The sequence below is a fragment of the Tachysurus vachellii genome, chromosome 3 (genome assembly GCF_030014155.1).
Source record: "Tachysurus vachellii isolate PV-2020 chromosome 3, HZAU_Pvac_v1, whole genome shotgun sequence".
NCBI lineage: Eukaryota > Metazoa > Chordata > Actinopteri > Siluriformes > Bagridae > Tachysurus > Tachysurus vachellii.
In genome coordinates this window covers 36,441,269-36,458,231 of record NC_083462.1, presented here as the reverse complement: position 1 = coordinate 36,458,231, position 16,963 = coordinate 36,441,269, and the positions used below count along the sequence as shown (strand labels likewise).

The window sequence follows — 16,963 nt, the reverse complement described above, 5'->3', positions numbered from 1 at the left end:
CGAGTTGTGGGTGTCCATTTGCGTGTGTCTTTGTTTCTGTCTGTTTGTTTGTTTGTTTGTTTGTCTGTTTGTTGCTGTTGTTGTGTTCCCTTGTTTGTGCTTGTACCTTTGTCATGATCTGGGGTCTCATTTATAAAACTGTGCGTGGGATCCCTACTAGTTTACGTACGCCCAAAATATTCCGATTTATAAAACCGTGCGTACGCACTCCTCTAAGCAATGTTCCCTTTATAAATCACAGATCACCCGCAGATGTGCGTACGTGAAATCCCGCCCTGTACACGCCCATTTTTAACCATAAATAGTCAATGCAAATCACTGCGCGGGCACGAGAGTGGACCTCGTTATAATGAGTTTCCTCTGCGCTCTGCAGGTTTAAAAATGGGTTGAGGAGCCAGCGGCTCAGGGGGTAGCCACTGTCGCCTAGAGGTTATAATTATATTAAAAACAAAATTGTTACAGTTTCTACTTTTTAATATTGTTAAACTCACCAAGAAGCCAGCCATCACGTACTGCATTTAGTCTGTTCCCTACACTGTTATGTGTCTAGATAAAGGAATCATGTGTTGAACCAGGCCAGCGTGCCACAATGTTTGTGAGGGTCATGTTGGAGTCACATATGATTTGCACATTAATAGAATGCACATGCTTTCTATTAACATAAGCAAATTCATTTTCAGATGGTGCCCTTATAGCAACATGAGCGCAGTCAATTGCACCGATTACATTTGGGAAATCAGACATTGCTGCAAATTGCATTTTAATTTCGGCCTGTTCTCGCACAGTGTAGGGGAACCTGATGTATCGTCTACCCATATTAAGTATACCATTCAAAACGACAGATATTATGGCACTCAGGGACAGCTGTGATATACCAGACCTACAGTATAGGGTGAGATGATAGATTCTAATAGAATTATTTCATATACAAAAAAGGTCTTAGACACAAAGTTGAGGATTACTTATAGTTTATATATATATATATATATATATATATATATATATATATATATATATATATATATATATACACACACACATTTTGTATTTGGACTGGGATGGCATGGTTCTGGCGTGTTGCCCTCTCTAATACTGGACCCAGTTCAACACATAGATCTAAGAGCACAGCTCTAGGGATTCTAAATCGGCTTATTAGCCAGGAAATCATCATGGTCCCTGAAAACTCGTTCTCTCCTTATTCTGCCATTGGCGTAATCCTCCAACAGTGCCAGCAGTGCCATCATGAAGCATTACATACCCGGGTCACCGGAGGATTTATATGTTTCTAGCAATTAGACTGATCGTTAACAACCTTGATAAAAATCACAGTATTAATTTGTGGGCGAAAATTTAAGACGAAAATGTTATAGTGAATACATACTTCTTCATGACGGTTTTGTAATGAACACCGTAATAGTTAGGACCGATGATGAGTAGCGATTGTGCTTCATGACTGTATTTGCAGACTTTGACATTTTATGATATACGTACATTAAGGAAAATATTTTGTTTTTACACTGTGCTCTGCAGTTCTCTAATAAAAGGGTATTTCATGCTATTCTGTATCACATGTAGTCGCGCCTTCTCCTCCTGCACTCCCGTTGTGGACAATGTGACTGTAAGGCAGTGCTGATTATTCATTCATTCATTCATCTTCTACCGCTTATCCGAACTACACGGGTCACAGGGAGCCTGTGCCTATCCTCAGGCGTCATTGGGCATCAAGGCAGGATACACCCTGGACGGAGTAGCGCTGATTATTATTATTATTATTTTATTTTTAATACAATTTGAATTAAGTTTGGATTTTACTAGATGTATATAGCCTAAAACAATCGGCACAAATAACACTGTTGGATTTAATCCTCATGATAATGTGGATATAACGTATGAAATGGGGTGAAAATTAAATGTCATTAATTCTTATAATCGTTCTTCTCACATGTATTTTCTACAATCTAACTTCAGTTCACGACCTCACCATTTGTGTCGCCAATTCCCTTTGTCTCCAGAATGCGCGTACGCACGTCTCAAAGTTTGCTTAAAGGTGCGCACATTTTCCCGTCAAGTTTGTTTTTTATAGATCACAACCTTTGCGCGAAAACTGGCGCACGCACATTTCCTGCCCCGTTTTGTGCGTACGCTTTATACTTTATACGCTTTATAAATGAGACCCCTGGTCTTCCACACTCTGGCCTGACGCAATCTCTCTCTCTCTCTCTCTCTCTCTCTCTCTCTCTCTCTCTCTGTGAGATGCCCTTCTCCCTGACAGCTCTCAATAAAACTTCAGCTAGTGATAAAGAAATTAAATCTATTTGTTTGTTTTTTTCATTTAATTAATTATTACATCTGATTGAGTGATCAATTACATGAAAGTAGTTAAAAAATAATTTACAACATTAAAGGAATAAAAAGAATAAACTTTTCACAAATTCCTTATTAATCTTCAAAATGAATTGAATTTTATTTCAAGAATTCATTTCAAATTCACTTTAAAAAATCACATTTTGTGAATCAAAAACATTCACTTTAAAAAATCACTAGATCTCAGCTCAGAACGAGCTCTTATATGAAACGTCACTTCAAATGTTTACTCACAGTTTATGTTAAAGTCTGTAATCCACCTGAATTGACAAAGTTCACTGTTTATCAGTTCATTCATATAAATAAATGGACAAAAGAGAGAAAAACACCAGTGGGCAGAGAGATGACCCTGATGTGGAGCTAAGAGTCCTGGTGCCACCCACTGTACTTTTAGTTAGTTTAGATTAGGGCATGCAGCTAGTTTTTCTTTGCTGTCAATTTATTTAGCTCAAAAAAAAAAACAAAAAAAAACACAAGGCTCTGTTTTTAATTCTGTTCATTTCTTTACGCTGTCCATGTTCTCCTACCTTTGTGAGTCTAGCTCCCCTGTTCCTTTGTGTCCCGAGTCCTCATGTTCTGTCTGTAATTTCTTGTCATTTGGACCATTAAAGTAATAAGCTAAAGTAATAAGTAATAGCTGCTTCCCCCCACCTAAGTTTTCATGATTTTCATTCTCAAACGTCTCGTTGGGTCTTAAAACGCACTGCTGCCACCAGGGAAACGTGTTCCATTTCAATTGCCCTGGAAATGAGGTAAAATATATTAGCATTTTGGGCGGGGGTAAAAAGTTCTGATTGATATCCGATTCGCCAAGACGCATTTATGTGGCCTAATGTAAATGGAACAGTTTTAACAAATCAGATAGCTAGCGGCTCAGAGACAACACATGAAGTGACCAGGTGTAAAAAGGCCCTTAGACTTTATTTCTCAGAACATTGACTTTTTCCTTGCGACACACATCCACTAGATGGCGACATCTGACCGCAGTAAGTGAACCACACAATGTGCTGCATCTGTTACTGCTCTCTTTCAGTAAACTTTCATCCTCAACATTAGTGTGCAGAACATTTCATGTCAACAACGTATGACATTACTGTACAATATTTAATACGTTAAAAGTAAATCTGACTACATCCATGTGATGTTACCAGCACGTTACCAGCATCAGTAAAACTGATATAGATCAACATCTTCACAGAAAGTTTATCTAAAACAGTTGGATCTCTAAACTGCCCCAATAGTATAAAACCATTCTAATACTTAGTTAACAGTGTTAAAAATTAATGCATCTTTTGTTATACTTTAATGTTTTAGTTGTCATCAAACTGATGAAAAATGTATGCAGTGTTAAAGTTACACACCATAGTAGTCAGAGCACTGCAACATTTTTATTAAATAATTTCAGTCCATCCATTCATCATCCATCAATTTTCCAAAATGTCTTAACCTCTGTAAAGTCACAGGAGGACAGGAGCCTATCCCAGCATCTCAGGCTAGAGGCAGGGTACACCCAGTACACCCTGAGCATTCACACACACACACACACACACACACACACACACACACACGGGCGTAAATTTCATGTAAAAGTAGGGGGGGACAATAAATATAAAATTTCTCATGAGCAATTTTTGAAGGGGGGACACAAATAATACAGTCAAATTGTGCATATAAAGATATGTCCCCACAGTGAAAAACAAAGTTTTTTTAGTTGCAGTTCACTATACAACAAAGCTATTGTAAACAAGCTAACGTTAACTAGATAAGTAATATTTTATTCGCTAATATAGCAGATTCATGGAAAATTACATCGGTAATCAGCATTTTTGCCGCAACTAATTTATGAATGAGTCTGCATCAACTACATTAAAGAGAATTGCTTTATTTAAAGTGAATAAAATCCCCTATTTAATGGAGTTGTACATTAATTGAGCCGCAGCCACACCTGACTCGTGTGTGCAGAGTAGGTGAGATGAACTAGGAAAGTAGGCAGTGGGTCAAACCACTGTGAGGACGGGGAGGGGGAACTCAACTGTTTCTAAATGCATTTTTTTGCTTTTTTTTTTCTACTTACACAATTATTTAGGTATACATACATATATTTTTCACAATAGAGAGTGCAATATTTTTTAAATAATTTTTTTTGGGGGGGACAATCCTCGGACACCCCCCCACACACATTAGGCTAGACATCGGCAATTCAAGAATGTAAAATTAACAGTGAATAATAATGTACAGTTCACGTGTATAGCATCAAAAGATATGGAAAAATAATTTAAATAAAATAAAACACAAGAGATTATTCACATTATTCACAAAAAGACATCATTGCTATAATTTTGTGCAACTATACAGATAATCTATTGTACCTAGGGTAATATAATATCCAAGCTCATACTGAGCTGGATTTAATGGATGTCTGTATAAAATTGTGATAATGATGTGGCCAAACAAAGAAAGCAAAAAACACAGTGTAAAATGTATACACAGCGTGTGACAATCATTTTAGGATATTTTCAAATATTCTGAATATGATCTTCAGTCAAACCCAAGACCAAGGATTTTCATTCATTTTATGAATTTGTCACATCTAAGGGAAACTTTTTGGTGGACCCAGAGTTTTAGAGATACAGTGTAAAGAAACCCAGTGAAAAGGAACTGAGTGAATAGGTTTAATCAAGTTAAAATGAAACATAATTAGAATAGTGATAAAGAGCATGTCGAACCATGTAGACATTGTACATCTCCAGAATTGTGATTAAGAAAAAAAAATCACAATGGTTACATATAGTTGAAGGTTCTATTAATAATAATAATAATATTAATAATAATAATAATAATAATAATAATAATAATATTATTATTATTATTATTATTATTATTATTATTACAAACCAGGGGCAGATAATTTACCACAATAATAATTTAGGCAGGGGGGGTAATTTAGTAATTAATAATCTAATAATTTAGGCAATAAAAATAGGCAGGGGGGGTTCAGGTGGTTCAAACAAACCCCCCGTCACTGCCAAAGTTCCAGAATTTAAGTATTTTTTTTCATGTGATTATTGTCATCATTGTTTTAATCAATGCTTGTGACAAATCTTCTGGGTTGCTGTTTCAAATTGTGTCACACACACACACACACGACAATTCCACGCACAAAGTTATCCCACCAAGCACGGCAGCGTCCAGGTCTCACCCAAAATCTCCGCTCCATGTACGGTCTGAAACACAACTGTCCTCGAGTTCCGCCGCTAAACAGCAACTTCGAGTAAACATTCCGCCTTCTTTGAAGAAACGCAATCTGCAGTATGTACAAACTGACATTAATTTTTAACAAGGCTGTCAAAACGGAGAGCATCCAAAACAACTGCTGCACAATGTCGTTCACCATCTTGGCTGAATTGGTCACATGACTGCATCACATGAATAAATGCGTCATAGTATTCAAAAGCCTCCGTCTTTACAGTCCACACTAAGACGCGAAGACGGCGTTTTCAAATTTATCCGCTTTGGAGTTCTATATTTTATCCACTCAATCGTCTACAATATAATATCCATATAAAAGTAGCGTAATTATAATAATAAAACATTGTGGGATATTCAGTGATATTGGCTGTGCAATATCAACTTTTATGATTGGCCAATACCGGCAGACTGGAGCCAATGGAAATGTTTCTCTCCTTCGGTGCACGTCTTTATTCCTCTGAGAACTTCAAAGCGGACCGCTTGTGGTAAATTATCTGGAATGATTGGTATATTATTTATTTTACGATGCCTACCCAGCTAACACACGACGTACCAGTTACGTAATTTATTGGTAATTTTTGGTAATTTCATGACTTACCAGCTGGCAATGTACAGTACTGTAACTGTAACGTCCCAGGGAGGTAATTTCATTACTATTACAATTATATAAACAATCATTTCCTTTTCTATTTAGGTTAGCTTGTTAAAACTTTTCAGTCTCAAAGTTTCCCTTAAGTAAGTCAAAATAGATTAAATACACCATGGGAGTTGCTCTTTACATGGGAAACATGTAACATATTCTCCAAATTGCACTCCAGAAGATTTGAACTGACCAGTCTACTAAATCCATGAGTCAAGACAAATACAGCAACAAGCAAAGAGGCATTGACAGAGAGTCAAGAAATGATGATGAAAATAATTATTATTAATACTTCAGTAAAGTTTATTAAATCTCTTCTGTTGTTAATGTGGGCTTTAAACTCATGAACTGTGTATGGACTGACAAAGGTGCTATATGAGGAAGCAATTTGACAACAATGCAGTAAATAATTTACTTGCATCAAAAAGCGTGCTTGTTAAGATACCAGCAGACAAGCTAATCCAGCACAAATTAGTGCACAAAAGGTCACCAAAATGAATTATTTGAACCTCATAATTAAATAGAAAAGGAGGAGAAACCCCCCCCCCCCCCCCCCCCCCCAATAGGCTGGCTACGGCCCTGTATTATTATTATTATTAGTAGTAGTAGTAGTAGTAGTAGTAGTAGTAGTAGTAGTAGTAGTCGTAGTTATTATTATTATTATTATTATTATTATTATTGTTGTTGTTGTTGCTGTTGTTGTTGTTGTTGTTTGGTTTACCCTATGCTACTTTTGCACATTTTAGAATATTGCTTCTACTACTACTATCAACAACAACAACAAGAAAACTAATATAAAAGCAATAAAGTACATAATTAAAACCTCACTGTTATGAATACTATTTGATCTTATAAGTTGTTGACCAAATTTAAAAATTGCAAATACATTTAGTTCTTGACTGATAATCTTTAGAAGTAGAGTACAATTTTCATATACAGTTAGGTCCATATATATTTGGACACAAGCACAATTTTAGTTTTTTTTTTTTTTTTAGGTATTTACCAAAATATTTTCAAGCTATAGTTGTATAGATATAGTGGGCTGAAAGTCTCTCAGCTTTAAATCCAAATTAGAGGAAAGGTTTAGGAATTACAGCTCTTGAGAGTAGCCAGCCCCCTTTTTCAAGGGACCAAAGGTAATTGGACAGTTGAATAAAAAGTTGTTTCATGGACAGGTGTAGGCTATTCCTTCATTATTTCTTCATCAATTAAGCAGGTAACAGGTCTGGAGTTGATTCTAAGTGTGGTATTTGCACTTGGAATCTGCTGCTGTGAATCTATATCATGTGTTCAAAGGAGCTCTCCATGCAAGTCAAACAGGCCATCATTAGGCTTCATAAACAAAACAAATCCATCAGAGATATAGCAGGAAAAAAATAGAATGCAATGGTGAGCTCAGCAGCATAAAAAAGGCCTGGCTGTCCACGGAAGACAACAGTAGTAGATGATCGCAAACCATTCATAAGCCTCAAGAATAGAAAGGCCAGATTAGACTTTGTCAAAAAAAAAAAAAAAAAAAAAATCTAAAAAAAAGCCTGACCGGTTCTGGAAAAGCATTCTTTGGACGTACAGTACTATATGAAACTACTAAAAACCAAACAGATACCAAAAAGTGTGATACTGAATATAATTTCTACACATCATATCTTTCCTTAAGTCAAGCTGACACTACTTCTCTCAGGGTTTTTTTTTTTTTTTTTTTTTTTTTTTTTTTTTTGTTTTACAGTAGATACAATATTTGTCTCTTTAATGGATCTTTACTGAGTGAGATGAATTGTCCATGATGTAGACCAGGAATGATGAATCAACACAATGGGAAAATCTTCAGTGTTACAGCAGCATGTGATAGCAGCACAAACTTTAAGGAGTAGATGGAGTCTTTAACAGTATATATTAATAACTGCATATCAAGATGCATGCCAAACTGAAACCATAGCTGCCTCGAGATGTCCACTCACTGTGAACAATCCATAATGATGCTTTTTACGATATAAAGAAACTGCATCTTACAGACTGGCCAAAAACAATCTGTCCTAAGTTATCAGGTAAGCTAAGAGACTGTATGGACTGAAGCTGAAACAGATTAACATCCATTACACAGACAACAATGACTCACCATGTTTGTGGTAAGGTTTTCAGGACATTAACCCTCTGGAGTCTGAAGGTGTTTTGGGCCCCTTGAGAGATTTTGACATGCTCTTACATTTGGTTCTTTTTAGTTGCTTTCAAATATATTATTGACAAAAGACTTATTACACTGTATTCAGCACAAACTGGGCTACCATAATATGTAAAGAACTTATATGTGTGTGGTTGTATTTTTGACAAAATAAGGTTTATGCCTGGTTTTTGAAAAAGCAAAAAAAAAAAAAAAAAAAAAAAAAAACACTGAAATAAGGCCACAAAACCTATAGTAAACATGTTTTCTCAAGACTTTTTGAGAACATATCTTCTAATGTTTTTTTTTGTAATCATGTGAAAATCATCCTGCCTGCTCATTCACATTAAACAATACATTTATGTAAAATTTAAAAGACACTTTCTATTTTGAAAGGCCATATGCGAAAAGGCATCGACATGCTGTGACTGACAGCTTTGTAGACAATGGGTCACATAATGAGCTGTGGATTACATAATGAGCTGTGGATCACTGAGCCAGGATCTGAGTGAGAAGTACAGTACTACAAGAAAGAATGTGTTTCCTTTGTGGTTTATTTAAAATACACATTAGCAAGGACAGCATTAAAAAGGGAATTGTGTAACAATAAAACAATACAGTACAGTATGTATAAAAAAAAAAAATAAAAAATGAGTACAAAAAAACAATAACACAATACACTACAATGCTATGCATTAAATAAAAAATAAAAAAAGAGTGCAACAATAACAATACAACAATACACTACAATACTATGCATTAAATAAATAAATAAATAAATAAATAAATAAATAAATAAATAAATAAATAAATAAATAACACACTACACTACAATACTGCAAAATCCCTGTGCCACTCTTGAAATCAGTTCCTGTTCAACTGAAGACACAGGTGAACATCGCATGCCAGGCTTTTCCATGGTGTTTTGTGAAGGCATGGGTGATGCAGCGACATTCCTAAAAATAACCAAACAATATATTTTAGGATGATGAATACACTCAAACAATATATATTTCTTAGCATGCATTGTATAGCCTATAGGCCTATTTGTTGATGGGCAATATGACAGATAAATGTTTGTTGATGGACCATAGACCATAATGCATCTCAGACATTTACACCATCACCATTGACAGCTGAGCAAATAATATTGTCATTGATAACGTTGTTTGCATGTCATACAATGCAATAATGATTCAAACTAAATATAATTTAAGAAAATACAAAATATGTACTTACTCAGGATGATTCTCGGTCGAACTCAAAATGGAGCGACCCGTGCATGGCCTGCTGTGCGTTTTCATTGAAGGCATGGGTAATGCAGCCACATTCCTAAAAATAACCAAACAATATATTTTAGGATGTTGAATACACTTGAAGGGGGGCACGGTGGCTTAGTGGTTAGCACGTTCGCCTCACACCTCCAGGGTTGGGGGTTCGATTCCTGCCTTGTGTGTGTGGAGTTTGCATGTTCTCCCCGTGCCTCAGGGGTTTCCTCCGGGTACTCCGGTTTCCTCCCCCGGTCCAAAGACATGCATGGTAGGTTGATTGGCATCTCTGGAAAATTGTCCGTAGTGTGTGATTGCGTGAGTGAATGAGAGTGTGTGTGTGCCCTGCGATGGGTTGGCACTCCGTCCAGGGTGTATCCTGCCTTGATGCCCGATGATGCCTGAGATAGGCACAGGCTCCCCGTGACCCGAGGTAGTTTGGATAAGCGGTAGAAAATGAATGAATGAATGAATGAATGAATGAATGAATGAATGAATACACTTGAACAATATATATTTGTTAGCATGCATTGTAGATATAGCATTTACACCTCAGCATTCCAGAACATCTCTGCTAGCTAACATTACATAACAGCCTTTCAGGATGATAAGTGAGACTAACCAAAACTGAACTGAGGCTAAAATATAACTTTATATAACGTCAACAATATTTAGGGCATACAATTACGATATTGGCGGATTTTTGTTGTACAGTAACATTAAAAGGCAATGCTGACAAAAGCTAGGCAGAGATGTCTACAAACAATATTTTTTTGTTTGTAAGTTTTATATGATCAGAATGTAAGACTTAATAACTTACTCATCATAGCAACTTGATGGAAAATCCTCGAATGGGTCGATTCGCTCTTCAAAATGCAAACGCTCCTCGTCGGAATCGCAATCTTCTTCAGATGAAAAGGTAAATTCTTCATCACTGTCCAAAACCATCTGAAGAGCTTCCTCACAGGTGTAGCCAGAGCCGATCGGCCCTATAAGCACACTATGCAAGTTGCGTAGGGCCCCGCAAATTACACAAGGCCCCGCCTCCCCTGCCTCATTTTACAGCGTGTGTTAATGTTTACTGTGTAGCATGGGCGAGGCTAAAAAGGAGCTCAGCACCCCTAAAATTTTTATTAATATTTTAGTCCAGCGAGTCGCCACCGCTGTGGAGTAGCACAGGACGTGAGTGACTCGTCCATAGTCATAAACGGAGAGAAGTAGCGCCGGTTACAATGTTCTTCCGCAAGACGCATGCAGTTCTGTTTATTAACTGCTAGAGCGTGAAACAAAAACAGAAGCACGACAAATAAACTGCGTACCTGTGTAGTGCGGACGTGTGTCTCTGTTAGTAGTTTATCGTTAATTTGATACTCATTTTAACAATCGGGAGTCATGTAAACATGACGTCACGTCTGTCTTTTGGAAACATGGAAGCCCTGGCGTTTGGACCAGAGTGAAAATGAACGACATATCACTGTGTACCACCAGTATGTGTGAAAACACTCACTCACTTTGCTGTATTTATTCATTCCTCACACACATAGGATTTAAACTGAACCAGGCTTAACTCCTGAACTCCTAGCATTACTCTCTCTCTCTCTCTCTCCCTCTCTCTCTCTCTCTCTCTCTCTCTCTCTCTCTCTGTGTCTGTGTGTGTGTGTGTCTGTGTCCTGCCAGTGAGCAATGGACATATGACAGTTCTTTAAAAGAAAAAAGGCACAATCAGGTGAGAGACTAGGGACAGTCCATAATGATCTTGTGAAAGGAATTTGTCATTTAATAAAAAGTTAAAAGCCCAATAATAATAATAAAGACATTTAAAATGACACGCCTCGGTGTGCCTTTTGATCATAACCTTAGCTTCAGCATCCCTAAAGCTCTGACCCTAGAATCGCCCCTGCTGTGTAGATGACAATATGAAGCGGAGTTATCCATCTGGCCATGAAAAGTGAAAAAAAGTGGGGACCAGTACAAAAAGTAGCGTGATAGCACTCCTAAATGACAATGTTTATAGTCTCTCAAGGTTACAACAACGTTAATGCAATATGGAAACCAATGGATTTACATTGGAATGAGCATAATGCCAGGTCAATATGAATGCACATTCCTCAGTAAATAATTCAGTTTTCAATACTTAAAATGTAAATATTAAGACTGTGATTTCTAGTAGTAACCATATTTTTGATATCAGGAATTACATTTTACACTAGTAAAATACATGCTATTGCATATTCACTAGTTGACTATTGCAAGAGCCAAGTCGTATTATAAATAGTATTTTATATTTGAAAATGGATAAAGAGGAATCTGAGGGAGGCAGTTTAAGTGGGGCCTAATGCAGCTTATAAAATGAATAATAGTAGTTATCTATAACTTACAGGTGCTATGCTGAAATTTGTTAGTAGAGGAGATGCTGTCAAGTGTGAATATGTGGCAAATGGTTTACATGGCTCATGGGTCAGGTAGGAGGGCCCCTTAGCAGAATTTTGCTTAGGGCCCCAGGGAGGTCAGGATCGGCTCTGGGTGTAGCGAGTCATCTTTCAAAAGCAGCTGAATGTGTAATAATCTCAGGGGAATCACATTGTTTTATGTCACTATCCGGGGGGTGTGTGACTCATCGTGTGAAATATTTACCTGTGAATAGCGGGGGGGCGTGTCCGGTCGCAGCTCATTATCAGATAATGACCTGAGCTGAAAATTCTGTGCCTCTACTTGGTTTCACATGATTTATATTCATTGGAAACATATGTTTTTTTATTTCACCGACTTATTCTAAAACTACTACTTTAAGCTGTCTAAAGTTATACTTTTTTATTTCTGTGTGTCAGATATTGGCCGAGTTTCAGCGCGTTTTAATGACGTGTTTCTAAACGAAGATCACACAGACAAAGGCGACAGACGGTGCACCCTGATTATTTCATTCATTTAAAAAAATACAACGTTTTGTTTATATAGTGAGCATACACAAATGAAAGTAGACCCTTTACAGATTTAAATGATGTATTACTTTGACATGTTTGATCAAATATGACAGAGCAGTTTCAGCTCTTTTTGCTGGCATCTGAAAAAAAAGCACTTTTGGACACCGGCGGGAAATCAGACTCCAGAGGGTTAAAGAATACAAGCCCCCTCCAGAGTCCACAACCTCTCCATCAATAATGACAAGCAATAGAATGTAATCAAAACCATAGATGGTAATCAACTTCAGGAAGGCCGACACACTCACAGATAATTTATGGTAGTATTAATAGGGTCAGCAGCATTAAGTTTCTGTAATACCTGGTGGATGACCCATGGCTATTGTCAAGAAGTAAGAGCTGTGTGTCTTTTGCTTTATATTATGAACAGTACAATGTATCTATTATTTTTAATTTGTTTATATATTTTATGATATTTTATTTTGAACATAATCTATATTTGGGAAATGTTTTTGCTTTAAAGGCATTCATGTGATTATAGTCTTTAAAAGAAATGCTACATTTTGATTTCTTCTAGGCAAAATGTCTTATGCAAACCATTTACTCTGTGATACTTTACATAAACATTTGATTAAACCAAATCAGAATTTTGGTCAACATTATTGTCATTCTATCTCACCACAAAAATGTTGAGTGAGGAACAACAGAACACAGTACAGTACATAAATATCACACATTAATACAAATATATTCAGATCGTAGAATAGTAAATAACTGCAAGGAAGTGACAGCCAATTTTATACTTTGTTTAATAAAATGTATGTGTACTATATTTCCTCCCAACAGAGATTTAGACCTGGTGTCCTTAATCACCAAAAAGTCTGACCTGGAGTGTGACTGGAACCGTTTGGTGAGTGACACTTTCTTTGGCAATAGGATGAAAATGTTTGGGAGCAGTGAGTCTTGTTGTACACAGAAAACACATGTATGGGAGCATTGGCTATTACTGGCAACAAGATGGTGAAATTCATTCATTCATTCATTCATCTTCTACCGCTTATCCGAACTACCTCGGGTCACGGGGAGCCTGTGCCTATCTCAGGCGTCATCGGGCATCAAGGCAGGATACACCCTGGACGGAGTGCCAACCCATCGCAGGGCAAGATGGTGAAATTGTTCTTTTAAATTATTTATGTAAGGAAATTAGAAGAGATGAAAGCTTTCTACATTGTAGAGAACTGCTCAAGCCTTTATTCTGAAAAGAATAAAGTACATTTATATTTATGACACTTGGCAGATTCCCTTATCCGGTCTGAGATGCAGTTGACATGGCAAGGATAAAAAAACAACCCAAATGCAGGGATAATCAAAATAAAATGATAACTGATTATGAAAAGGAAAAAAAAAAAGAAAAAAAAAAAAAACATTGACAGGGAAAAAAATCACAAAAACAAGAAACAAGGCTAAACAAAGTGGTTACATGATGATTAACAGGCAATTAGGAACAGGTGAGTCCAGATGTAAAACACATGACATAACACGCTCAAGGAAGGCCCTCTAAAGTTCCAGCAGGGAATGTTGGAGCAGAGTCCTGACATATCCAGAGTATGGTTTAAAAGTGCATTGAATTTTATCAATGAACAGATCAATACCGGTTCAATAAGACACAGACTAAGGATACAATCAGTCTAAAACTTTGTTGGGAGGAAATATAGCATACATACATTAGCATACATCTTATACAAAGTCTGAAATTGGCTGCTACAACCCTGCTCTCCGGAGTGATCTTTGTACCTTTGGTTAATCTCCACTGAGTTTGCTAAACCAATATCTAAATATTTGTGACTGTAACTTAAATTCTATGTTTGTATTAATGTGTGTTATTTATTACATATACCAGGTAAAACCACAACACAAACTCCATTTCCCAGCAAACACAGCAGCCTACTAACATCTTTGTCTTTGCTCATGTTTGTATCCACTGTTTTGTTTTGGATATCCTGCTTGCTGATTGCTCGACTTTGGTCTGTTTATCACAGAGATTTTACCTTACATTTTGGAATTGTCTTCCTGGTTAAACAGAACACTTACCTGCACTTGCGTCTAACTGTTCTAACAACATGATAAATTATCCTTCCTATAAAAGCTCATCCACACAGCCTTGTATAATGGATGGTATTGTACAGTGGTGTGTAGAGTCTAATGTCTGACTCTTTAAAATGTATCATTGTGTTTCTGTTTTTTTCTCACTCAACATTTCTGTAGTGAGAAGGAATGACAATAAAAATTAACTTCAGTTTAAGCTCAAAAACTACTACTTTTATTTACTTCATATTATTATTAATAATTAACATTATACAGTACATTATTATTATTATTATTATTATTATTATTATTATTATAGTAAATAAACCCATGAGGTTCACCATCACATTCCCAATACCCCAACACTTCCACCAAAATTCTGCTTTGGTTTTATGAGTGAGTGACGTGATATACGGCTAAGTACGGTGACATACTCAGAATTCGTTCTCTGCATTTAACCCATCCAAAGTGCACACACACAGCAGTGAACACACACACCATGAACACACACCCGGAGCAGTGGGCAGCCATTTATGCTGCAGCGCCCGGGGAGCAGTTGGGGGGTTCGGTGCCTTGCTCAAGGGCACCTCAGTCATGGCCGGCCTGAGACTCGAACCCACAACCTTAGGATTACGAGTCAGACTCTCTAACCATTAGGCCACGACTTGCCCAAAGAGACTGAATGCTCTGCATAAGCCATTTGGTGATGTCCATGGGCTCCAGACTTCAGGCAGTCATTGCCTGCAAAGGATTTTGCAACAAAATATTAAAAATGAACATTTTATTTATGATTATATTAATTTGTCCAATTACATTTGATCCCCTGAAAATGTGGGGACTGTGCATAAAAATAGTTGCAGTTCCTGAACCTTTTACTTGATATTTTTGTTCACTCCCTTGAATTAAAGCTGAACATCTGCTCTTCAAATGCATCTTGTTTTTTTTTTTTTGTTTTGTTTCTTTGTTTTTTCTCTTCTTTTCATTTTCATTTTATTCTGTGACATACATAGCCAAAATTGTGCTTGTGTCCAAATATAAATATATATGGACGTAACTGTGAGAGTGTGTGTGTGTGTGTGTGTGTGTGTGTGTGTGTGTGTGTGTGTGCATATATATATATATATATATATATATATATATATTTTTTTTTTTTTTTTTTTTTAAACGTGTTTCAGTTTGTCTGTACATTCTATATTGCTTTTGATTTCTTTCTTTCTTTTATTGTTTGTGTATTGTTTGGTTCTGTCTTCAATTCTGAATCTTGATTAACCCTTTGTTTGAATACGGCATGTCACAGTGATTAATAACCAGTTTATATGTTGGTTTCCAGATTCTGGCAGTCACACACAACTATCAGAATCACACTTCATTGTTCTGCTTTCAGTACAATAGAGTGTACAGTGTATCAGACTCTGTTGTTCAGCTGTTGTCTTGTTTATCTATAACAAACAGCGTCTACTTTTATACATGTAATCTAACATAGCTGTTCAAATGATCCCATTTACAGTAAGGCCTGTGTCTAGACGGTGTCGACTATATATTTCAAGTAGAACAGTGACGTTTTGTTTTGACCCACGTTTGATATTTGAATTTTGACTTCAATGAACTTTCTTTGTGAATGACACTGAGTTTTAGAATGAGATTAGTGTTGGAGACAATATAGCTCATTTAGACTATAAACCTTATAGATTCTGTAATATTTTGTGTTTTACAGCTTATAAAATGACTCCTGAATGTTGTCTTTACATTCCTTTCTGTGTTGCTTGTAATCTACTATCAGGGTTAAACATGGGCTCGGTTTATAATGTACAGTACCCAGACAAACGGGGAACACCGGGCCTCCTAGTAGTGGACCTAGGAGTATAGAATACAGTTCTCAAGCCACAGATGTGCTCAAATGGATGTTTTACATCTAAACAGTGCAGGTTAATGTTGTACAACCACAGAGTGCTGTTACTAACCTCTATACATTGCTGGGTGTTGGTCTGTATATTTTTATTGAAATACTCACTTTGTATACCTGGGGTTAAATTCTACTACTACTACTAAGACTTATAACAACAACAATAATAATGATGATCCTTGTGTGTACAGAGAGGTTGCAGCAGAAAAAATACACTAGTAAGTTAAAAGCTTTGGCTTTCTCTTTGTTTATGAACGGGTTTTATTGTGTGAGCGCTGGTCTTAGACCCGCCTCCGCGCCTGTTCTCAACTGGGTCCAGGAGATGGAGGATACATTTTTGGTCTCTGTGCGGTGTATTCTTTTGAGCGGCTTCACTTC

General features: G+C 36.7%; 1 protein-coding gene across 1 annotated transcript in view; it reads right to left on the bottom strand.

Moving 5' to 3' along the window:
* Positions 1–16,963, bottom strand: part of LOC132843573 (histone H2AX-like) — a 264,980-nt gene that overhangs the window by 2,199 nt on the left and 245,818 nt on the right. The window lies entirely within an intron of this gene.